Raw genomic sequence first — 26,978 nt, 5'->3', positions numbered from 1 at the left:
ATGTATGATTTGCATTAGATGTGCAATGAACACAAATTCCCAAAAACTGCACTTGGTACCTTACCCTTCATACAGTTTCGTCGGTGGCTTTCTAAAAGGATTTAAAAAAAAAAAGAAGACTGAGAAATGGCAGGGCAGGGTGATGAGAGATGCAAGTGGCACACATGATGCAATTTCTCGTCAGATTGACGGTCAATTTGATTATTTCCGACAGGACTGATCTAATTCCCAATCATCCTTCTGATTAATTTTCTGATCACTTCTATACAAAATAGACCAGAAAAACGATCAGGAATCAGATCAGACCTTTCGGAAATGAACGATTCGACCGTCAATCTGACGGAAAATTGCATTGTGTGTTCCAAGCATTAGAGATTCAGGATATTCTAGGTTAAGGCCAATAAAGTTCTCACTGCAGGTGTGTGTACATGTGACTGCAATGAAATGACTAGACATAAAGCACTACTTGCTTGGTCTGCTATAACCCAGGAGAGGGATCTATATTTTTGCTACATGATGGAAGACTAGATTTGAAAACAATCCACACCAACTTTGCAGAATTATTTCCACCTTCCACTGTTCTCCAGTGTTCTCCAGCTACATTTGGCTTGTTATTAGAGAGCACATGTTGCTTGCTATTGGGGGACACATGATCAGTGGCGTAGCTAAGGAGTTATGTGCAAGTTTTACATTGGGCCCACCAAGCACTTTATACATAACAACTGTTATAGCACAATACCTGCCAAGAACAGCCAAAGTAGTAGAGTGCACCTGCTTGCACAGCAGGGGATGGGGAACAGTTTGGTGATGATTACCACTATTCAAATCATCTAAAGAAGTGATCATTGCCAGCACAGGACCAATAAAGAGCTAAAGGCCCGTACACACGCTAGATAGGCTGGAACGACGGGTCCATCAGACCCTACCGCTGGGCGGGCGTTCCAGCGACAGTCCGGCGTGTGTACAGTCTGTCTGCAGACTGATAAGTCTGTTTCTGAGCGATCCGCCGGGCGGCCTATCTAGCGTGTGTACGGGCCTTAATACTGCCGCTGAAGGAAGGCCCCTCTGGTCCAAGGGCCTCGGTGCGTTCGCTGTGACGTCACCCTCCAATTCCTGTTTCCTTTGCCACAGCTTACCATTCAGCCTCAGGCCCTTAGGGAATCCTGAAGGCATTCAGCGCTGCAGGCAAAGTAACCTTTTGTATTGGTTTCGATTGGTTGGTTTCGATTGTATGTACAATCAATACAATCTGTGATCTCATTTAGAAAGCGGGTTGTTGCCACTAAATCACAGTAGTGTGCGAATACGCAAATCTAACTCTAGCTAGTCCTGTAAGGAAAAGGGGTTATTTCAACAACCTTTCTATAGATAGCATAAATATAACAACATCAATAACCATTATGGTAACGTTCTCTTCAGAGAAGCAGGACTCTTTGCAAGGCTATCCAGAACAAGCACTTAGACAAACAATTTTTTTAATCATTTCTTTTATAGAAAAAGCAGGCCTAAGGCCCGTTTAATAATGGGCACTAGGCTCTTTCCGCATAAGCTGCATGTCCGCGCACGCCGCCGTGCACGCATCGTGCATGCACATGCTCGGGACGGCGGCGTGTGCAGACACGCAGCTTATGCGGAAAGAGCCTAGTGCCCATCCTTCTCCTGTCTCAGTGGCTACACATGTGCAGTAGCCAAAACACACGGACACAGGGACAGGAGGATGATGCAGGGACAAATGGGGTTTTATTATATAGGATAATGCATAAAACTGAATACAGAAAATGAACAGATAGATACAGTAAAAATTAAGAGAATAGAAGTGAAAATAACTTGGTATAATGTCTGAGGCAGTCTGTAGAATTACCTTGTCCTTTGAAATTATAAGTCCAAAACAGAAGTTAGAAAGTTCTGTGGGTAATAGTCCAAAAGTAACTACCCAAATCCTTGATGGTAAATGGATTGGCATAGGAAGGACACCCTGACAGCCTATGTCCAGCAATTTAACCCTCTCTCCTCTGGAGGGTGGAGATGGTAACCAGGGATGATTCCTCCACCCCTAGCGAACCGTTGCCTTAGGGAGAGAGTTTGGTATTTTCTCCAATTATGTCATAACTCTGTGGATATCTGGCATATGATATAAAAACCAACCAACATTTAAGACTCATGTGTTGAAACTATAGATATCAATCATGCTTGTTTTACCACCTTCCCTGTCTAGGAAATTGATACCTCATACTGTGAACCAGCTATTCGAACCATGGACCTCTCAAAAAGTGTATTGACCTTGTCGCATTATGCACTGTGACTTGTGAACGACTGCACCTAAGCGGTTCTGAAATATTCTTCAAATTATGGCATCATGTGAAATTATATACTGTATATCAAAGTTCAATTAGGGGACACTGGCTCTGGGCTTCCGAAAGGACAGGCCTGGCAAATGTCTCTTTGAATGTCTTTTTGGCATTTATGGTATGGTTTATGTTGGGTCTGCTTTTCTGACTTAGCTATTAGTGTCCCTATGAAATAGGAACAAGGAATGTGAGGTGAATCTGCTTTAGGGTTGATTGTCCTCTCTCTAGGGAAGAACCATTTCCCCCAGAACAGAGGCCTGGGCTGAAGGAAATGCTGGTTTTTTTTTTTTTAAAGTTTAAGTTTTAAATGGATACTCTGAATCATGCTTGGTGTGCTCGATTTCGTGCGATTGTGCCGGTGGCGCCGGCGAATCCATGACAGTCGCAACCTCTGCATCCCTGGTTGCTATGCCACTGCACATGATGCCTGTTATTCAGGTATATGTAGTCAGTTATTTGAGGGATACATGCTGTCATTAGGAACAAATTAAAAAAAAGGACATTTTTATATACAAAAACTTCATTAATTAATAATAAAAACACATACATCGCAGCAGCAATTTTGTTGTGGCAACAAAAGGGGGGCAGATTCATTTGTGTGCCAAGTTGTATGGCCCTGTTCACTAGGGGGGTGTAAGCCTGAGGTCCTTAAGAGGTTAAGTGATGGTTAACACACCAGGGTGAGACTTCTAACCATGGGACCCCTCAGAGAAGCTATGATATGAGGGTCCCCCAACATGCACACCCCCTCCCCCCACCATGGTGAAGCCCTCGGACTTGGGGCCATCTGGTGGGAGTCCTATATCAATTGTGGCCACCATGATCCCTTCCTATATAAATGAAGTCACTACAGTATAACTTCCTTTATTTAAAACAAGTGTGACTGTAACAACACTTGCTATGGGGGGCTCCTGTATCAAAGTAAGGGAAGATGAGTATTTGAGGACCCCCAACGCCCTGGGTTGCCCTTTGGGGGTAGATCCTTCAGCAGTTACACCTCTGCTAACCTAGTACTCCACTATTTAAACTAGTTGGGAAAAAAAACTAGATCCTTTATTTCTATAATGTTGATGTTCTTATTTCTATAATGTTGCTATTCTATATTTTTCTCTTAAAAATAGGCTGAGTGCTGTATGTGTTAATTTTGTTGCTACAAGTCTGGAAAGTTGGCAACAATGACCTATATTTTTCAGTAAAATAATTCAAGACTCTTGCTGCTGCACTACATGTGTTCATCAGAGTAATAACTGCAAAAGGTTAAATTCTGAGCCAAACAGCCCTCCCATTTCAGTATATATAAACCCGCCTACTATTCAGGACGAGTGTACCTGTCCAGTCTACTATTAGACACTACAGGAGAGCCGGCAGAGGGACACGCTTCACACTCTGAGACAGGTTGGAACATTCAGTAACATTTTAAACATTCAAAAAAAAATGTCTATTAGAATTTTCTCACTGCTGCAAAGACATTTAATGTTAATGTAATTATGATCCTGATGTGAGAGGGCAAGGGGAAACATTGTACAGCTGTGCAGAAAGATCTGCTGGAATCAGAGGACCAGAATGTCCAGGGACTGAACCCTGCACTTTTAGCTGATTAGAAACGCAGGCCAGGGGTGACAAGCCTGGAACTACAGGTAATACTAGGGGGCTGAGGTAAAATAATAAGGCCAGAGGTGACAGCTTGGCGCTAAAGGTAATACTAGAGGATTTAGATGAATGAATGAATGAATGGATTTTTCTGACAATGGTGCTGCAGTATGTTTAATAGTTGTACTGAATGAATATTGATAGAATACAAATAAGAAAGGAGAAAATATAAATAGCGTAAATATACAGGCAAAACTGGCAGTCATAACAAAAGGATCGCATAAGGTATATGAAGACTGAAAATAACTGTTCAAAAACACTACTGTATGAGAAAAACTGTTAATAAAATATGTTAAGGGCTTATTCACACTTATGCACGGTGCTGTCCGTCGTGGCTCACTGCAGGTAGAGTCCACAAAGCAGGTAGCATGAAATTCTATATACGCAGCCGGGAACATCCTAGCGCACAACACACGCATTTGCGATTTAACATGTTGCGACACGTACTTCCATGCGGTGTACAAGATTGTGTTCTTGCATGCGTTGTCCAGTGTGAATGAGTCGGAGACAATGTAGACTTCCGGGCAGTATATGTAAAATCACAATGCAATAAGCTGACAGTCTTAAAAATCATTGTACAAGCATTATTATTTAATAGTGTTAATGTTAGTTGTAAGGTCATTTTAAGCAATGACTGCTGTGTTCTTCATCTACAGACTTCATTTTAAATAATTTAAGGCTGTTGAATGTAGCAGTTATATAGTATGCATGGGTAGTTATACAGTATTAAGCACAGTCCTTCCTTCAGCACTTCATCTACTAAGATGTATCGGGTGATGTATGCAGTTGCATCATTGTTGAAAATGCTTTGGAAGCCTGAAAGAGAGAGAGGAGACCGGGGTGTGGAATAGCTGGCATGCTGTGTGAACGTGTACAGAACACCACAAAGACGTTTTCTCTTTTCTCTTTCATTTTCGGAGGATTTTTATAATTAACATAACATGGCTAATATGTCATGACATGGCTAATATGTATTTACTTTGTTTCCTTTAGTTTGAAGCCCTGCCTGCTGTGGGGTGTGTGATCTCTGCAAGCTTTTGAGAGCATTGCCTGCTACTGGAACAGCATTTTGGCCACAAGTAGCAGTTCTTGCCATGAGGTCATGGATGGCTGTGTCCCTGGGCTGTATTAGCCTCTTGTTTGTACAGCAACTGCCAGGAACTCATTCTGTGCCCGCTCCTCACCTTCTGCTGCTGCCTTCCCCCAGGTAATCCAAATTGTATTATGTAATATGCCATACACAGGCGTTTAATCTCAAATCACACTATCATCCTGCTCAGAAAAAAATCTAGTATGTGACTTATTACTGAGGCGTGGTGAGTGACATTTTGCAAAATACCTCCCAGGTTTGGACCAAGTATGTGTCATTCTTTAATGTAGAGTAACCAAGCAGCTCAGGGTGACCCAAACTACTAGGAATGTATAGGGGGATAAAAGGAACCAAAAAGTTCTCCTACTAAAAAAGCAAAGCTTGGTGTAATTGCCTACTTAAAACAGAAGGAAATTTGCAATAATTCAGTTATAAATGAACATTTGTGGTTACCCACAATGCACTACCACTAAATATGCAAATTATCCCTTTTCGCCCTTGTTAAGCTAAGCAAGCACCCAGAACCGCTGGTGTATAGCAAGCCTATAGCTTTAAGTTTTACACAGCCATATCAAACCCACATGTAGACAGCCTGTTTCGGACTTTTGTTCCTCATCAGTACATGGCAGGGATTAATAAGGCTGTATGAAATAGGACTTGGACGAGTACAACAGAGTAACCAAGCAGCTTAGGGTGACCCAAACTACTAGGAATGTATAGGGGGATAAAAGGAACCAAAAATCCATCCTTTAATGTAAACTCCACTTTTAGCCCAAATGCTTTTTCTTTAACTAAAATCATACCTCCCTACTTTTTGAGATACGAAAGAGGGACACTTAAGCCACGCCCCTGCCACCCCCCTAACCACACCCCTAGTCATGCATACTATGAAGATTTCATAAGAAAAATGTATTGTTTTATAATTAAAACCATACTGTTCCTTTCTATCTTGGTTCATTTTCCTTCACATTAACACATGGAAGTGATAAATATATCAATTTAAAGGGAAGGTTCAGGGAGGGGATTAAAAAAATAAAAATAAATTTCCACTTACCTGGGGCTTCCTCCAGCCCGTGGCAGGCAGTAGTTCTGCGCATGCGCAGTACAGCCCGGCGGACGTCCGATGACGTCAGCGCGCCGGCGTGGGACGCAGAAGTGCCAGGAAATGGAGCGCAGAAGAGCCCGACCTGGCAGCCGGCCTGGCCAGGTCGGGTCGGGCACCGGAGACCACCGGGAGCCTGCGGAGCGGCGGCGAGGGCACCTCCTGCCTGCCACGGGCTGGAGGAAGCCCCAGGTAAGTGGAAATTTATTTTTATTTTTTTAATCCCCTCCCTGAACCTTCCCTTTAAAGGATGGGAATATAGTTTAGAGTCAATTAAACACATTTTTTAGTAGAAAAATACACATATTTACAAAGATATGTGTATCATTCTGAAAGAGGGACAAATGAGGAAGAACGAGGGACAGAGATATTTGGTTCCCAAAGAGGGGCTGTCCCTGCAAAAGAGGGAGAGTTGGGAGCTATGCTCAAATATATGAAAATGTTGGACACGTGCCTGGACACGTGCCTGGCTGCTTACAAGCTCACAAAACACACTTCTGAATACCAGTGTGAACAAGGTCTCATTGGGCACGTGGGGTCAATACTGGTCAGACAGGGGAAACCAAATATTATGGCTCAACAAAAAAAAGTGGGACTACACATTAACACTTTCATAGCCTACCTCAGCATAATCATTGGTGTCAAGGTCTGGGGACTCTTGTGACTGCACGCTCCTGACTTAAACAAATTAATTTGTGTTTTGCACCCCACTATGGTGCCCTTTATAGGCATGATCACTGAGATGCAAATCTTTCTGAGTTCATGCAAAATTATGTAAATTTGTATGCAAATTTATGGAGCTTGAAAATGGACCAAACAATTTAAACCTTGGCGGGACTTGATTGGTCAATTTTCAAGATGGATATATTTGCATACAAATGTACGTAATCCTGCGTGAAATATTTGTATCTTATTGACCATCCCTAATGTACTGTCAGGGAGAGACTCACCTCTTCAGCGGCGGCCAGTATGGACGCCGCTCGCAGCGCTGACGTCACCGGATCCCCGAACTTCCGGTCGGCATCAGCTGGCGGCGCCGGCGGCCGTCACAGCCACAGGTCATCATTGCAGGGCCGGGCAACGCGCTCACGCACGGAGCGTCAGGCCCTTTATGCCCTGAGGAGAAGGTTGCCTTGATCCGCCCTGTTGAGGCACGCTCCGCCCCTTGCTGACATCATCCGGGGGGTGGGGGTTCCTGGAGGAACAATCTGCATTTAAGCAGCAGACTGTCAGTACTCCTTGTCCGCTGTAGCGATCACACTCTGTGCTAGCTCTCGGATCCACAGTATACTTATATATTGGTTACGCCAATATATAGGTACTGGAAGAAATATACCATTGTATTTACCTGTGTCTTTGATCTTTTGCCTGTCCTTGACTCTGAGTTTGCCTAATCCTTCTGTACTGCTGCCTATCTGATTTCCCGTTGCCTACCTTGCTGTGCCCTCGTTTACTCTCTTGCCTACCGTCTCTGTACGTCGTATCTCTGATCTCTGTTGCCGAACCCCGGCTAGCCTTCTAGACTCCGCCTCCGCCTCCTGATTCTGTACCTCGTATTTCTGATTACCTGTTGCCGATCCTTGCTTGTCGACCATCCCCGCCAGCGGGCCCTTGCCGCTGGACGGTAGTCTGTGTTCTGTGGGCCCTCGCCACAGAACAATACGCTATTATTGTTTGCACCAATCATTACACCCCATTTTGGGTGGACAGAGGTTAGCGTATATATCAGATTATCGGTGAGACTGCAGATCACTTATAATCAGGTATATCTGTATTTCTGGCGATACTGCAGATCTCCAGAGATCAGTCACTCTCTGTCCTCTCTAGTTGTTACGGAACGTGACAGTACAGCGGACCAATTAATATGGAAGCCCTGGTCCAGCAGGTCAATACTCTGACTACAGTCGTTGCTCAATTGGACCAGACCATTAAAAACCAGCAGGTCCAGATCAACCGACTAACAGAGACTGTGCAAAACTTGCAGGCACCAGGTGTTCCCGCTCCCATAGCACCTGTCGAACCTAAGATGCCGTTACCGATACCATTTTCAGGGGAACGTTCCGATTTCCGAAATTTTCGGGATCGCTGTCAGTCTTATTTTTTGATGCGTCCTATCTCATCTGGTTCAGAATTACAAAGGGTCACGCTTATAAAGACCCTCTTACAGGGCAACTCACAGACCTGGGCCTACAGCTTACCCTTAGGTCATGAGGCCCTTACCTCTGTTGAGAACTTTTTTAATGCCATGGCGGTGGTATATGATGATCCAGATATAGCCGCCACAGCTGAAATGAAACTCAAGAGACTCAGACAAGGTCAGAACTCTGTTGAGACTTATGCGGCAGAGTTCCGCAAGTGGTCGTTCTCCACCAGGTGGGAGGCACAGTCTCTTTTAGATAGGTTTCTGACGGGGTTAGCTGACTCTGTATCTGAATTAATGTTAAGTCACCCTGAACCCAGAACTCTGGATGAAGCCATAAGCCTTGCTATTAAAATTGATCGAAGGGTACGTTTTCATAAGTCATCTAGACAACGACCCATTATGCGACTTCAAACTCCCATAAGTCTTCCCAGCTCTCCTTCCACTGATGAGCCCATGCAGTTGGGTCATTCTAAACTATCTGAGACAGAAAAGTTAAGAAGAAGAAAGGAGGGTCTATGCCTTTATTGTGGGGAGAAAGGTCATATCGCATCTGTTTGTACCAGGAAGGCGGAAAACTTCTCCGCCTAGGGTTAGTCGGAGGTACTACCCTGGGCGAAAATTCGATACCTCCCAGAGATAAAGTGTTATTACCTATTTCCATTTCCTGGAATAAACAGGTCAGTTTACTGCAGGCTTTTATTGATACAGGCGCTGCAGCCAATTTTATGGACTCTAGTCTAGCTTTAAAGATGGGCATACCAGTCATCCCGTTAGAAAAACATATCATAGTCACGGCCATTGATGATTCGCCATTACAGGATAGTTTGCCGGTCTCCGTCACACCTGAGTTGACATGTACTGTGGGGATCTTACATTGTGAGAGGTTACGATTCTATCTAATCAGAATGCCTTCTTGTCCTATTATTTTGGGCCTACCATGGCTACGTCTGCATTCCCCACAAATAGATTGGGCCTCCGGGCAATTATTATCCTGGTCACCATACTGTCAGAAGCACTGTATTTCCCAAATACCTCTCCGTGCCACTCAGTTAGTTCTTCAGGGACTCCCTCAGCCATATGTATCTTATGCCGACGTGTTCTGTCCACGATCTGCTGATTCACTGCCACCTCACAGACCGTATGACTGCCCGATTGAACTCAGACCTGGAACCATGCCTCCCAGGGGTCACCTTTACAATCTCACTGGTCCCGAGAAAGTGGCCATGAGGGAATACATCCAGGAGAACTTGGAGAAAGGGTTCATTAGACCCTCTAAGTCACCCGCTGGGGCAGGGTTTTTCTTTGTAAAGAAAAAAGATGGTGGCATGCGGCCTTGTATTGACTACAGAGCTCTTAACGCCATTACAATTAAAAATCGTTACCCGCTCCCCCTGATCGATGATCTCTTTAATCAGGTCACAGGTGCCCAGATATTTACCAAGTTAGATCTCAGGGGAGCTTACAATTTAGTCAGAATTAGGCAGGGGGACGAGTGGAAGACAGCGTTCAACACTCAGGACGGGCATTACGAATATACGGTCATGCCTTTTGGTCTGTGTAATGCTCCCGCTGTCTTCCAGGAGCTGGTCAATGACATTTTCAGGGACGTTGTGGGGAGGTTCGTGGTCGTCTATCTAGATGACATCCTGGTCTTTTCTCATGATATCAAGGAACATCGGTCACAAGTTCAGTATGTTTTGCTCAAATTACGTGAGAATTCATTATATGCTAAATTAGAAAAATGTTTATTTGAGGTCACAGAGGTTCCATTTTTAGGTTATATAATCTCGAGTTCCGGGTTATCTATGGATAACAGCAAGGTCACGGCGGTTTTGAACTGGCCTCAGCCAGTTGGACTGAAGGCCCTACAACGATTTTTGGGGTTTTCTAATTATTACAGAAAATTCATAAAGGGGTATGCCGCCTTGATAGCCCCTCTTACTGACATGACCAAGAAAGGGGCTAACACCGTCAATTGGTCTTCCGAGGCCATTTCCGCTTTTCAAAACCTTAAGACAGCGTTCTGTTCCGCCCCCATTTTGCATCACGTGGATTCTTCCAGACCATTTATTGTGGAAGTAGACGCATCTGAGATTGGGGTTGGGGCAGTCTTGTCACAATACACCGGGTCACAGGGAAGACTCCATCCCTGCGCTTTTTTTTCGAAAAAATTTTCCGAGGCAGAGAAAAATTATGATATTGGCAATAGGGAATTGCTTGCTGTGAAGTTGGCATTTGAAGAGTGGCGACACTGGCTTGAGGGGGCAGAACATGTGATCACAGTTTATACAGATCATAAGAATTTGGAGTATCTGAAGGGGGCCAAGAGATTGAATCCCAGACAAGCACGGTGGTCTTTATTTTTTTCCCGGTTTGACTTCATTATCACATTCAAACCGGGAAGTAAAAATGTCAAAGCAGATGCCCTCTCCCGATGTTTTGACATAGAGTCGGTATTGCCCTCTGAACCAGATCCAATTTTATCTGAGAAAGTGGTGTTGGCTTGTGTAGATTCGAGGGAGGATCTTGCCTCTGTTCTTCTTCCTCATCAACCAGACAGTCCGACGGGGAAGCCACCTGATCTGATGTTTGTTCCGTTACAGTTTAGGTTACAGGTGTTGCAGTTGTTCCATTCATCCAGACTGGCAGGTCATCCTGGAATTGACAGAACCAGAGAATTGTTATCCAGGAGTGTCTGGTGGCCCAACTGGAGGAGGGATGTCGAGGAATTTGTTGCCTCTTGTGCAGTATGTTCACGGAGCAAACCCTCACATATATCCCCAGTAGGTACCCTCCAACCCCTGCCCATACCCTCTGAACCCTGGACTCACATATCCATGGATTTTGTGGGGGAATTGCCTTCTTCAGATGGTAACACTGTGATTTGGGTCATTATTGACCGATTTTCTAAAATGGCTCATTTTGTGCCATTGAGAAAATTTCCCTCCGCCAAGGAACTGGCTGAGCTATTCGTAGTCCATGTCCTTCGCCTTCATGGGGTCCCGGAGAATATAGTGTCTGACAGGGGGGTGCAGTTTATCTCGGAATTTTGGAAAGAATTTTGCAGAGTACTAGGAATTACGCTTTCATTCTCATCTGGTTATCACCCTCAGACCAATGGTCAGACAGAGAGGGTGAACCAGTCACTGGAACAGTATCTCCGGTGTTATGTGGCAGATAACCAAACAGAATGGGTACAATACTTACCATACGCCGAATTTGCCCATAACAATCTCCGGAGCTCTTCCTCAGGGTTTTCACCCTTTCAGATTGTTAATGGGAGATCTCCCAGGTTTTCCCCCTTTCCTGTTAGTTCTTCTCCTTTTCCTGCCCTAGAAAACTGGCAGGAGACACTAAAATCCCGATGGAAGGAAGTAAATGCCAATTTAAAGAAGTCGGTTTCACTCCAGAAAGTACAGGCTGACCGAAAGCGTTCACCTGAGTGGGAGTTCTCTCCCGGGGATCTTGTATGGATTTCCACTCGGCATATCGCCTTACGGCAACCTTCAGCTAAGCTTGGGCCTAAATTTGTGGGTCCATATCCAGTAGCTAAAAGAATCAATAAAGTTTCTTATCAGATAACGTTGCCTCAATCTATGCGTGGGGTGAGAACATTTCATGTGTCATTACTAAAACCTGCGGTGCATGTGGACCCTGGTCCTCCTCCTGTGTTAGTGGATGGTGAGCCTGAGTATGAGGTCGAGAGAATACTGGATTCTCGATTTCTTAGGAGGTCTCTCCAGTATCTGGTTCATTGGAGGGGATACGGTCCTGAGGAGAGATCATGGGTACCAGCTCATCATTGCCATGCACAAGAACTCATACAGGAGTTTCATGACTCCCATCCTGATAAACCTTCCTTAGCGCGTTCGGAGACCACGCCTCAGGGGAGGGGTAATGTCAGGGAGAGACTCACCTCTTCAGCGGTGGCCAGTATGGACGCCGCTCGCAGCGCTGACGTCACCGGATCCCCGAACTTCCGGTCGGCATCAGCTGGCGGCGCCGGCGGCCGTCACAGCCACAGGTCATCATTGCAGGGCCGGGCAACGCGCTCACGCACGGAGCGTCAGGCCCTTTATGCCCTGAGGAGAAGGTTGCCTTGATCCGCCCTGTTGAGGCACGCTCCGCCCCTTGCTGACATCATCCGGGGGGTGGGGGTTCCTGGAGGAACAATCTGCATTTAAGCAGCAGACTGTCAGTACTCCTTGTCCGCTGTAGCGATCACACTCTGTGCTAGCTCTCGGATCCACAGTATACTTATATATTGGTTACGCCAATATATAGGTACTGGAAGAAATATACCATTGTATTTACCTGTGTCTTTGATCTTTTGCCTGTCCTTGACTCTGAGTTTGCCTAATCCTTCTGTACTGCTGCCTATCTGATTTCCCGTTGCCTACCTTGCTGTGCCCTCGTTTACTCTCTTGCCTACCGTCTCTGTACCTCGTATCTCTGATCTCTGTTGCCGAACCCCGGCTAGCCTTCTAGACTCCGCCTCCGCCTCCTGATTCTGTACCTCGTATTTCTGATTACCTGTTGCCGATCCTTGCTTGTCGACCATCCCCGCCAGCGGGCCCTTGCCGCTGGACGGTAGTCTGTGTTCTGTGGGCCCTCGCCACAGAACAATACGCTATTATTGTTTGCACCAATCATTACACCCCATTTTGGGTGGACAGAGGTTAGCGTATATATCAGATTATCGGTGAGACTGCAGATCACTTATAATCAGGTATATCTGTATTTCTGGCGATACTGCAGATCTCCAGAGATCAGTCACTCTCTGTCCTCTCTAGTTGTTACGGAACGTGACATGTACATTGGTTAGACTCTGGATTTTTTTCTGGTGAGAATTACAAGACTTATTTCTAGTCACATAGCATAAAAAATAGATATTTGATATTTAATAGTCTTTATGCTACAGGGCATTAATTTGTGTGTGTGTTTATATTGTCAAAAACAGAGCTGAAAGGGGGAAGCCCCCCCGTCTGCGAAAAGAAATCTTATATTGCCCCAAAAGTGAAGGCGGTTTAGCCCTCCCGAGCGTTGAGAGATATTACTTCGCCTCCATTCTAACTAGAATCATAGATTGGAATAGACATGGCTTATATAAACAATGGGTGAATTTAGAAAATAACCTTTCCCCCTATCCACTCACAGACCTAGTCTGGTTGCACCAAAAACCAAGTTTGCATTGGAAACTACCACCCTTGCCATATGCAACCCTAAACACTTATTATAAAGCAAATCTCAACTACCTCCTTGCACCTACCCCATCACCATTGCTCCCACTCACAGATAACCCTAATATAGGGCAGGACGGTCTAGGGAGTATTAGACATGTGGGAGAAGATACTACTAACAAACTGAGATTCTCCGATTTATGCTCTTCTGGACAATGGGCAACGCTAACTGAGATCAGACAAAAACCACAGTTCACAGGTACAAAGTGGTGGGAATATCTTCAATATAGGCACTACTTAATGAAGCAAAACTTTAACCCCACAAAATTGAGACTGCAGTCTGATTTTGAAGACCTGTGTGTAGCAGAAGGTCCCAGTAGTAAAACCCTGTCCAGAATTTATGAGATGATAGCCTTCCTAAGTATCCCGGAAATGCCCTTCCTCCACAACTGGGAAATTGAATTAGGGACTTCCTTCTCCCTGCATCAAAAAACTAGGATGTGTATCTTTGCCCATAAATCCTCAAGAACCGTTAGTATGCAGGAAATGAACTACAAGATACTATCTCAATGGTATCTCACCCCCTCTAAACTTAATAAGATTTACCCAGACACCTCTGATACTTGTTGGAGATGTGGTCTTAGTATAGGCACGTTGCACCATATCCTATGGACCTGCCCACTACTGAAAGTCTACTGGAGAGCTGTAGAAAGATTAATAAAAGCTATCACAGACAGAAATACCCCATTCACTCCAGAATTTTATCTTCTGCACCTCAATAGTTGGACCATGAAACAGTATAAACGATCTGTAGTAGGCCACATCCTAAATGCAGCTAAACGACTAATTACACGACGGTGGAAACAGTCAGTGGTACCGGGTGTGGAGGAACTGGTAAAGGAAATTGACGAGATACAATATATGGAAGAGCTCTCTTATACTGCATTTGATAAATATGAGATATATAAAAAAACATGGTCCTACTGGACATATTTCAGACACTCCGAAGACTTCATTAAGGTTATTCAGGCCTAAGGACCCAGCTTGAAGACATATGGTAGGGGGGGGAAATGGAGTTATCACAGATAGATGCCCTTTGATAAGTCGGTTTTGTGCTTTTTGGCACTCGCCAGGCTTAGCATTTTTAATTAAGGCCCATAGCTCCCGAAGTTGCTTCCAGAGGAAAAGGTGGGCGGGGGGGGGGGGGGGGGGGGGCGGGTGGGAGAGGGATCTTAAAATGAAAACTTTGGTGTGAACACTATTTTAAACTAGAAGAGACTATTTCGCTCCACTCAAGAGCAACTCAACAACTGCCAAGTGTAATGGTACAATAATGTTGACCTAGTTTTATGTGTTGCAAAACGTATGAAATTTGAATAAGGTTATATGTCATGTTCATGTTTTTATCTCCATAACAAGCATTTGGATCCTGTCTCTATGTATGTACAACTTTTATGGTGAATTGTTTATACCTTCTTTATAAATAAAGAATATAAAAAAAAAAAAAACAGAGCTGAAAGAAGCCATGTGGGGCTTGTAGGTTTGAGTTTAGGATATCACAGGTTCTGTGCTTACATACACAGCGAGGATAAGGGGCACCCAAATAGCCAAGCAATAAAGGTGGTGTGCCTCAACTCAGTCCTTGTACCCTCAAGGATCAATCCATGTAATTATAGCAAGAAGTCAGCACCCATATAGCAATTAAAAGCTCTTTAATGTATTTCACCCCTTTGTCTCCTTTGTCAATGTGCTCAGAACAGTACTTGACAAAGCAGCTTGACAAAGGAGTGAACAACCCCAAACAGCGGTCTGCAAATATTTTTGCAATAGCTGGCTAATCTGGGTCTTTTGGTTCAAAACTGCCCTGGAAAGATTGTTTACCGCGGCGGTCAGGACTTCAACATGACTATATAGTGCGTCCATTTGGTTTTGGTCTGCCGTTCTGTAACGATCGGTGTCCGCACGCAGAGATAATCTGATTATTGGTGATCTGCAGTATTTTGTCCTGTATACAAAATTATTTTCTTTTGACTCCATAGCTGAATAATGAAGATGTGGACTACAAACTTTACATTTTTTTTACAGGATTTTTGGAATTTCATGTCTAATTTTTAGTTGAATTAAAAGTCCAGGAAAAAAATCAAGAAAAAATGTATGTGAGAATCTCCATATCGCATCAGTTCATATTGATGGAGGTGCATGTTTTGGATAATGTCCTGACAATCATTAAAAACTCTTCTAATGTTTTCTGTATCCACTGCACATGTGAAGTGAGGGTAACAGTAGCATCGTTCATATTTGATTACTGTACTAAGGAACTCATCTCTGATAAAGTACTTGGCCCTTGTGACTCTGGGGTCCTCTCCAGGCTCTAGAGCTGCATCATCTGGGGTTGTGTACTGAAGGAACTCCGGAAAGTAATCCTCCATTTTAGATTTCCCAGCCAAAACCTTCTCTGACAGTAAATCTTGTTTATTCAAGTAGAGAATGACTTAAATGGTCTGCAGACACCAACTGTTCCAGATGCAGATGAACATATTTAACTCTTCTTTCAGCCTGTTGTCCTGATCGTACTCCCTATTCACCATATCATAGCTGCTGCTGTCTACCACATATATAATTGCCTTCACATTAAAATTCAAAAAGCGATCCACTCCACTGGCTCTGACTGTGTGCTTCCTTCTGATCTGGCTACAGAGCCTGGGAGGAGAGACGGAATACTAGAGCAATTCGCTCTGTGTAAAATCTTTTATTACAAATAAACTTCCCTCCTTCCATGACAATTACAAGAGTAAAAACATGTATCTAGCATCTTCCAGGTTTAACTCTGTTACTACCAGCATTCAGTAGAAATATCATCCACAATGAAATCTTGAATAAAATTGTTGTAACAATAAAACACAGTCCACAACCACCACCGACTAGTTTCGAATTGCAGGGTTTGCCGCTAAATGGACTGAAAATCTTTCCCTGACTCATTAATATATGTCTTAAAGGGGAATTTCCTATAGGCAATTTATTACCACTTCTCCATTAATTAGCATTCTATTTTAAAGGAAAATTACCGTAAACTTCACCTGCACCTTATTTTACAAAGCATGTAAGGTTGGATAAATTGGGAAGTGATTTCTCAATCATGATAAAACCAGCAGACAAGGGAGGAGGGATAGTGATTTAGCACAGAATCGATTATGAGTCAGAGACTGAAAGCCAAATAAATGATAATGTATAAATGTTTAGAGGGAACCCTACAGCTAAGTTATGTGATGTACAAAAACAGATTTTGATAGAGGGCCTCAACCCGAAAGTGATAACAATGGAGGAAATAGACCTCTTCTCCCCACACACAGGCAACCGATTGTCGTAGGTGTTGGGTATTGGGTCATTAATTCTGCCAATTATTTGGGGGGGGGGGAGGGGGCACAAAGAGGGCATGATAGCTGGCTGGTGGGGCCCATGGCCCATTTGGGCACTTGACAGTGAAAAAAATATACCCACCCACCAGTACGTAAAGTGTATTTAACATATATTACTTGCCATACACCATGCTGTCTCGAACGCTTTTACACCCCGCGTGGGGGAGGGGTTGTTTTGGGGGTTAGATGGGTTGGAATACAGTGGCTGTAGCTGCTGCTAACCCAGATCTTGGCTGCTGCTAACCAAGAACCACACTGTGGGGCTGAAGATAGACTTCACTGATTTTCTGCAGGGGGGGGGGGGGGGGTTGAAAATGGATCAGAGTGTTGCTACCAGACACTACTAATGCTGCAATGATCAGCTGTACGTATCTGTGCCAAGCAGTTATTACTGCAAAGTTCAACATTGACTGAATTACAGCCTCTTCAGATTTATGTCTGGGATATAAGCCCTGGTAACAAGTTCAGATGTTGGTCTTAGAAGTTACGTCACTCTGAGTAGGGGTATGTGAGTTCCATATTAGGATTGTTTTGTGCGTTGCTCTCCTATTCTCTCCCACCTATCCCTCAGTAGGTTTGCATTATTGTGTTTGACGGTATTTCCAGTCACCGCTCATCTATAATTTATTGTCATCTGGTCATAGGGAAGCTTAAAATATTTTCATGGAACGTCAGCGGTCTTAACCACCCTGGAAAACATTCCCTTGTAAATGCATATCTAAATAAACATAAACCAGATTTGTTATGTCTCCAGGAGACACATCTCTTGCCAGAGACATGCTGTACTCAAGTGCAGAAACCATGGTTTCATTTAAGATTTCACAGTACCCATTCCAGCTTCCCTTGTGGGGTCTCTATTTTAATTTATAAGTGCTTGAACTTCCTGACAAGATGAGCACTGATTGACAGAGGGGAAGGTTTGTTTGCATAGCTGCTGAAATAGAGAATGCTCCATTCCTCTTTGTTGGTATGTATATATAACCCTCCTCTGGCATCGAGGGAACGCCTATATCAAATTGCCTCCTTTATATGTAACTATCCAGATTTATATTTAAATTACTTTGGTGACTTTAATATGCGGATGGACCCTGTATTAGATAAGTTTAGCATGTCTGGACTGAGTATTTCTGTCCCAAATACTTACCTTTCTAGATTTATGTCAGAAATGATTAGTTGAATATCTTCGGGGGTTCGAAGCTAGGAAGTAGGGGGCCCTGGTCTGAAGATTATTATGCAGGGCACAGTGGAGAGCGCTTATACATTACCTGCTCCCAACACTCACAGCTCCTCCACTTCCTGGTTAGTTTGCAAGTGCTGTGCTCCGTTCTGCATAATAATGTGCAGTCCCCTATACCTTCCTACATTTTAGTACACTATACCTTCCTAGCGGTTCTGGGTCACCATCAGCTATTTGGGTATTCTGTTGTACTGGTCCAAGCCCTATCCCAGAGCATATTAATCCCTGCCATGCACTGATGAGGACCAGAAAGTCAAAAACACGCTGCCTGCATATTGGGTTGATGTGGCGGCTCTGTAAAATGTATAAGCTATAGGCTTGCTCTACACCAGTGGTTCTGGATGCAAGCCTGGCTTCAGGGGCATAAAGAGATAATTTGCATATTCAGGAGTGATGCATTATGTGAAATCACAGTTGCTAACACAAAGCTGAATTATCGCAAATACCTTCTTTTTTAACCTGTTGCCGACCGCGTCACGCCGAGGGGCGTGGCCGCGGCGGCAGCCCCAGTCCTGAGGCTTACATTTGCAGGAGATCGCGCGCACGCTGCGCGCGCATCTCCTGCTTGGAGGCGGAGCTCCGCCCCGCCTTCAGTCTCTTGCCGCTCGGGAGACTGTTAGACGGTGATCACGCCGTCTATGTATATGGTGCAGCGCTGCGATCAGCAGCAGCGCTGCACTGGGGACAGCCGTGTGACACGGCTGTCCCCCTGGGGGATAAGGGAGCAGTCGGCTCTCATAGGGTGAAGCCTATGAGAGCTGATCACCATGATTGGCTGGCTGGGGGGAGGGAGGGAAGGATTTTAAAGGAACAGGTCTTTTTTTTTTTTTTACGCAAAAAAAAATATTTATTTTAAAAAAAATAAACATGGGGGGAGCGATCAGACCCCACCAACAGAGAGCTCTGTTGGTGGGGAGAAAAGGGGGGGGGGAATCACTTGTGTGCTATGGTGTGCGGCCCTGCAGCTTGGCCTTAAAGCTGCAGTGGCCTTTTTTTTTTTACTAAAAATGGTCTGGTCACTGGGGGGGTGGGGGGGTGGGGGGGGGGGGGGAGGGGGTTTAGCCCTGCAGTCCTCAAGAGGTTAAGAAGGCAAATTACAATTAGTGAAGATCCTCTTGAGAAAACTATTGCTTTGTTCTAGATGTCTCCATCCCCTCCATGGATTACACAGTGGATAACTTTAATCAATGAAATGTTGTCTTTCCATAAGCTTATCCATATACAGTACATAGAGAATGCGCTACAAAATGCAAAGAAGTTTGGGACAGTTGGCTTTAAGGTGGCCATACATTTAGTGATCTGGCTGTACAATCGACCATTCGATTCGATCATTTTCTCGAAGCGAGAGAGAATCTATTGTGTTCCAGTAAGCCCAATCGATGAAAAAGTGGTTGATATCATGTCAAATCGACCAGCTTAATTGACCCAGCAGGATGAAACATATTGGTCGATCGCACAGGAATCGGCTACTGTTCACATGCCAATTGATTGACTCTGAATACATTTTCGCATTCAGAGCATCGAGGCACAACATTGGTCAGATCAATTAGTGATGGTGAATCGCATAGGATATTGCTTGTGGGCCACTAATCGATTGACTTTCAATCTTTGCCGATTAAATGAAAATAACTAGATGTATGGTTACCTTAAGTCTCCGCCAACAACCTCTGTGGACACACCAGTGTAAGTTAGATAATTCATAAAACAACCTATATCGATAAACATAAAATTGGAACACACCTAGCCGAGACAAAAAAAGGGGATTATGTTGTAGTTTGTGGGGGAGAAATGTGCAACAGAGATAGTTTTCTGTTTAGGTAGTTTATATGGTCAGAATGCAGTAGGGAGGTTGTGCACCATATAGGATTCCCAGGTGCTGGGCGATCAGCGATACAACAAATCCAGAGAGTTCACAAACTGAGTACTGTACAAATTAAATGTCCTTTATTGTGTCATACACCAGCTATCACCAGATAGCAATCTGGTGATCAGATGGACTTCTGTTGCATGACACAATAAAGAACGTTTACTTTACTTATTTAGATATGTCCGCCATGCTTGTATACTGTTGCAATATTGTACAATGCACATTACCATCTGTTAATCTTAATGTTCAAGTCTTGGTGGACTTTTATTATGATGTTATGTTCCCTCTGTAAAAGGGCTTTAAAAAAAAAGATATTACAAGTTTCAACAGACATGAAGTGCGCTTGGCTTGGCTAGCAAGGGGCAGTATTTTTGTGCCTTCTATGTCAATGCATGACTCCAAATTCCAGCATTTTTAATATGAACTGCTTATTTGAAACAGATTATTTCAAACAAGATGGCTAATCTTTATTATTATGTTTATTATTTTTTTAGTACTTACTTAGTACTTATATGGTAGTATAGGGCACAGCTCCCCAACCCTGTCCTCAAGGCCCACCAACAGTACATGTTTTGCAGAAAACCAAAAACATGCACAGGTGGGGTAATTAGTGTCTCAGCAGAGCTGATTAACTACCCATGTGGATTTCCACAAAACATGCACTGTTGGTGGGCCTTGAGGACAGGGTTGGGGAACACTGGGGTAGGACAAATTAAGGAGAAGCCAATGAAATTATCTGTATGTTTTTGAGGTGTGGGAGGAAACCGGAGTGCCAGGATGAAACCCACACAGACATGGGGAGAACATACAAACTCCTGGCTGGGATTCGATCCGGGGACCCAGCGAGATTACTAGCCACTATGCCACCACGCTGCAGAGCAAACGGATCTGGCAAACTAGTCTGGCAAACTGTTCTCTAAACTTCTCCCAGATCATGCTGCTTTGGCCATTTAAGGACCAGAGCCTTTTATGTTTCATCGATGATCACTATGATTGGGTCACGGTGATCACAAGTCAGGAGCCCAGCTCTCCGCACTCAGAACAAGACTATTAAAATCTACGTCCTGGCAGAGAAAAAAGGCAGCAAACATGATGAAGAATTGAACAAGGTTAAACTCAGGGGCATAGCAATAGGGGTTGCAGAGGTTGCGTCCACATCGGGGCCCCGAAGGGCCTTCCCACAACTACAGTATTAGCTCTCTATTAGCTCTCTATTGGTCCTGTGCTCATAATAATCATTTCTATAGATACTTTGAATAGTGGTAACCATTGACAAACTGTCCCCATCCCCTTCTTGCACCTCTGACACTGTAGTTGCTATTGGCAGATTTTGGTGCGCCATATCAATTGTTATGTATAGAGTGCTTGGGGGGCCCCATTGTAAAACTTGCATCGGGGCCCGCAGCTCCTTAGCTACGCCACTGGTTAAACTCATGTAAACAAAGAATCTCATAATTGTATCTTTCAACACACTTGTCACATTCCCCGCTTCATATATTGAGTCATTTGGAACTTCCTTATATTGACTAGTTACATAGTATTCAGCTTTAAACTGTAATATTTAGTAAGTCTATAATTATTATATATGTATAAAGAATAATTATCTAGTTTGTTACCGTTAAGCATGCTATTTCCATGCAAAATTTTGAGTCTAGGTTGGTGAGATTTATTTGGCCTTGTTAAATATAGTGGCTAGTGTTTGCAAATGTGAAGATCTCCAATGCCTGAATAGTCTGATGCAATACTGGTGCAATGTTAAATGTGTTTTAGATGATGCGAGTGCTCTAACCACAGGCACACACGCCTCAGCTCAAACTTTCCTACACATTCTCTGACATGAGTGTACAAGGGAAAGAGGGAGGGTGTAAATTCCATTCACAAACCTGCTGCTGAATGAGATCAGCAAGTATGGGATGACACATCATACACTGAATGGGGCTTGTTCAGCGAATTAGTGTTGAGCTCTTTATCACAGAAATGAAAAAGCAATAAACTGAAGCTGTGCAATATTTAGTGTGTCAGTGGATCAGTGTGCTAGAAGGTCTTACAGAGATTAGAGAATATGTTTAGTGATATCTTTGTGCATGAAGTACAAAAATAACATACTCTTCTGATGTTCTATACACCTCAGATTTGACGGAGTGCAGAGTTTAGGGTGCTATTACTCTGGTGCCTATAGGCTCCTGAGATGTAAATTCAGCCCTGGCTGTAGGAGTGCACAAAGAAACTCCTGTAAGTCCTGTTTGTGCATATTTGCTCCCCACCCCACATATAGCGCTCTGGTGACAACATGTGACATACATTCAGAGATAGTATTTATCAACAAATTATCATAGGGTCACTAATATTGGATGAGGCAGAGTAAGGCTATGTACATATAGACCAAGCTAGCCAACCCCCCCCCCCCCCCTTCCTCCATAGCAAGTGTATCCCATATAAACCCTTTCATCCAACAATGACAAGTATGATCAGGACCCCCCACCCACCCACGCATGGCAAAGTGTGACCAGTATAACAATCCTTCCTTCCCCATAGCAAGTGTGTCGACTGTGGTACTGCCCCTCACTCCTCATAGCAAACATGGCCAGATACTATAGCAGAGTGTGGCCAGTATAATAATCTCTGTTCCTAACTACTCTCTACCCCTATAGAAAATTGGTCCTGTAGAACTCATTCCCAACCCCATCCTCAACAAATGTCAGTAACAAGTAATGTTACTACAAAATATATTTTTGGGTTTGTTTAGCTTGATGAGGTTGGAGGTCCATGGAGTAAGACAGACCATAAGACCATAGTTTCCACACCAGTTGACACCAAGAGCACATGTAGAGGGGATCTTTAATACTACAGCACCAATTAAGAGCTAATGCAGTAACTGAAGGAGGGCCCTTGCGGGCCCCTAGGTCCAGGGGCTCTGGTGGGATTGCATTCTCTGCATACCGCCCTGCCTGATTCCTAAAGAGTCTCTGAAGCTAAGGCTCAGGTACCAGCCGTGTACTAGGAAGGATATGTTTAAAAGCATTTTTAAGACACTCTTTAACATCAGTTCACAGCTTGTGTGAAGTGATTATGATCTGTCCTGTCTGGCCTGTGCTCACCGGGCCCAGCCGTATATATGCAGAGGATCGAGTGCAGCGAAAACCATTAATCTCTTACTTTTCCACCAACGATGCCTGTCATTCTGTCACATATCGCTCTAGATCTTCTCACATCACGTGTAATCATCACATGATGCCGGAGGAGATGCTGGACACTAGAGCAAGTGGTGACAGGAGGATGCCCATCGCTGGAGAAGTGGGAGATTGATGGCTTCCACTGCACCCAATACTCTGCATATATACTGCAGGGCTGGAAGAGCACAGGATGGGGGCACTACTACCACCAGGGAAGCTGTATTAAAGAAGGAACCAGACATGCTGTATTGGGGCGGAGGAAGGATGGGAGGAAGCCCTAGGCCACCAGGGAAGCTGTACTGGGGAGTAGAGATGTAGCAAACCTAGAATTTCCTGTTCGCGAACAGCGTTCACAGTATGTTTATTGAGTTGGTTGTTTAGCCGTCTTGTCGTGTGTATGTATAGGTCATGCAGTTTGTCAGGTTGTGTGGTTTGTCATGTTGGTCATGTGGTTGTGTGCATGTTGGACGTGTGTATGAACCTTTAGGGTGGCCACTAACCATCCAATTTTTTTCATCCAAGTTTACCATGTCTATGTAAGGGACTGCCTATAGTATCTATTCAAAATATTCATTCAGTTAACTCTTCTACTACATTGATTTGGTAAGATTGGATGAAAAAGATTGGATTGTTAGTGGCCACCCTAAGTGTATCTTTTTCCTGGCTTCAAAAGTTGGGAGGTATAAGCATTTAAAGGGTTATACTGTTGGGCAGCTTCCTTTCTTATTATGGACTGTAGTTTTCAATATGATAGGAAACACTGTGTTGTCACTGAGCTTTTGTTTTAGGATAAGAACAGACGTTCAATAAAAAAATGAATCAGCTTAATCTGTTTATGTACTGCAGTGACACCTACAGGCTAAAATCATAAAGGCAGAAGTCTGACAGGCTTTACCAATATCTAGTAAAGAAAATAATTAGGAAGGACAATAATGAAAGTGAGTTTCCTTAGAAGAAATCTATACTTTATTCAATACAAAAAATGTTAAAAACCTGCCTTAAATACCTGCCAAACTCCCCACCCTCCCCACCTGCACAGCACTTGATATCCTCCGCCCCCATACATACATTCCCAGACATGCACTCTATGCAGTATCTCACAGTGGTCACAATCAAATGTTTGAACGATGCACTAAATCATGAATGGAAAAAGCTGCAGCCACTAAATTGGATGTGGATGCACTTTATGCATTATGCTCAAGTAACAGGTAAACAGCGAGTCCTCCAAAATACAGTGTTCATATGAGCATTTAAATCCTTTAATGTTAGTGAGCACAGTGGTAATAATGCAACAACGTGGTTATGCAGTAAATCAAAAAGTCCGGCAGCCAGACAGCATGTAGAGCAGTAGCATAAAGCATATGTCAGTTCAGCCAAGCAGTATATGAAATCGCAGCATGAAGCATATAGCAGGCCAAAGCAGTGTGAACCAAGTGAACAAAATTGCAAGTCTCTATATCTGCTCAGTAGTGCACATTGCACAAGACTCAGCATCCATATAAGCAGCAAGCAGTAGTTGAAATGTATAGTTGACACTCGGTCACAAGCTCACCACCACGTTAACCAGCAGATCCTGCATCTCCAAAAAAGGTTTGGGACCTATACCAAACGGTGGTATGCATATGGAGCCCATGATGTCAGTGCAAGTCCATTGCTAAAGCATGAGAGGTCTGGGTTGCGGACCAAGAGGGTGCAGCGGGAGAAACTGGCTGAAAGGATCAGGCAAGGCAAAGGTGCAGTATTGCCAAAGGTAGCCCCAACATGTTTCACAAGCTACATGCTTGTTTTCTCAGGAGGCGTGGCTCACCGCATAATCCTCATCCCTACATTTAATATGCAAGCGCAGCCAATGGCCGCGCAGCAAGTCCAACTGCCCGCGCCGCCAAACTTCAACGGCAGTGCGAGACACACAAAAACACGCACCCTCCACCACACCAATCAGCGGAAGAGGTGAGCAGCGGGACGCTTGCAGCCAATGACAGCGCGCCCGCCCCACCCCCGGTCACCCTGGGCCACCAAACACCCAGAGAAGGAGGCTGGATGGACATGCATAACAGGACAGCAGGGTGGGCAGAACAGGAGGACAAGTCAATGTAAATACAAACACATTTAAACATCCCCATACAACATAATCATAACTTAACTAAATTCTGTATATTAATAAAACATCTTTTATATGCCCTGTAATGTAGTACACAACCAGTGGCCGGAAAAAAACAGCCACAGTAATAATCTCCATACTGCATATCTATTTAAAACCTGAACAGTAGTCCAACAGCACCCCACATAGAGTAAACCAACAAAACAAAAGAAAACACGAAAATCTAGTTCAAACGTTTTATTATTTTTTTATTTATCATACTTATGTATCAAACTTTTTTATTAATATTTTCTTTATGTATTGCAGATTGTGTCATTTATAAGTAATATTATATGTAAGTATGTTGATCACGTCATTCCCACCAATTGTTTAACTGGACCAGGAGACTGATTCCAGTGGACTAATGACCCCAAACAAGACAGTCATGTTTGCAAAGCTTTCCCAAGAAGACACATGTTTTTATCACCCACCTGACTTGTACTCTACTTCTACCATTTGACAAGAGAAAATGACGTTTATCCCCCTAAATAATTAATGATCATGCAAACAACTCATTCAGTCTACACAGTTCAGAATAGTACAAAACACTTTACAAAAGAGACGTAAACAAGAGTTCAAGGCTAGGTAGATAAACTTCTTTCAGTTTTCAGACAACTAATTTCTATTGCTTTTGGATAGATGGCAAAAAAGTTAGATGTTCTGCAGGGGCTTTGGCTGGACCAACTGGAGAAAATCCCTGAATTTCTATGTAAAGGTGGCAATCAAATTACACAATCTTGACTGTACAATCGTATAAATTCTATGTAGTAGAAACATAAACTGAGTGAATATACTTTGAATGGATACTTTAGGTAGCCCCTCATATTACATAGAATTAGTAAGATTGTACAACTAAGATTGTATCATTAATGGGTACCTTTAGTCATGTATATCATTGAGCTGGGAAAGGAATCTGGCAAAACGCAAGTTGCCCCAGGTGACTGCGTTCACACCTGTGGATGGGCTGAAAGACACTTTCTTCATGCAAGGCAGATAACTTTGGGTGGTCCAGAAGATCCTGAGAACTTCAGATTATCCACATTCTTTACAAATAAATTGTTACAGAGCTGACTTCTCAAAGATTGTGCCCACGCAAAAGCACATCATTCAATATTTGAATATATTTCCTTATTTCCTTTAGTGCCATAATAAAACTGTTATCAACTTTTATTTCTAAAGCTGACTTTGAATTAATGGAGGTTACAAAACTGGCTGAAGTCCATATAGCAGGTTTATACTTTCCATCTGGGTAAATACTTACAGAGTATGCTGTGAGGAAGCGCAAGTAATGCAAACTGCTGTCTTGGCCAGCCTTTTGCCGTGGCGCCCACTTGCCTAATAGGCCCCTTTTTGCACCGCTGCATATTCCTGTGATCTTTGGAGAGCACAATAAAGCACTACTGATGCTAAGACAGTGACAGTTTTCCTCATTATCCATTCGTCTTATATGACAGATTTTCGGATCAATGCTGCCAATCTGATTAGATTGGTTAGGAGATTTTTGTCCATTTGTGGTCCTAATCGATAATTTCTGATCGTTCATATGAATAATCATTCTTAAAAAATTGTTTTTGGTAAATTGTTTCGTTAATGGCCACCTTTCAAGGGATATATAAAAATATGAGCACTATC

General features: G+C 43.6%; 1 long non-coding RNA gene across 3 annotated transcripts in view; it reads left to right on the top strand.

The window, feature by feature from the left end:
* The window catches only part of LOC137563453 (uncharacterized), a 120,742-nt gene that overhangs the window by 53,332 nt on the left and 40,432 nt on the right, over nt 1–26,978 (top strand). For 2 of the 3 annotated variants that reach the window (XR_011030355.1, XR_011030356.1), the window contains one exon: nt 4,992–5,199. The exons of the other annotated variant lie outside the window; for it this stretch is intronic. This is a non-coding gene — a long non-coding RNA (uncharacterized lncRNA). Of the gene's footprint in view, nt 1–4,991; nt 5,200–26,978 lie in introns of those variants that run through there. 3 annotated transcript variants of the gene reach the window in all.

This window comes from Hyperolius riggenbachi, chromosome 3, assembly GCF_040937935.1.
Source record: "Hyperolius riggenbachi isolate aHypRig1 chromosome 3, aHypRig1.pri, whole genome shotgun sequence".
In the NCBI taxonomy this organism is placed as follows: Eukaryota; Metazoa; Chordata; class Amphibia; order Anura; family Hyperoliidae; genus Hyperolius; species Hyperolius riggenbachi.
Note: the sequence above shows the minus strand (reverse complement) of the source record. Positions and strands in the feature narration are given on the sequence as shown.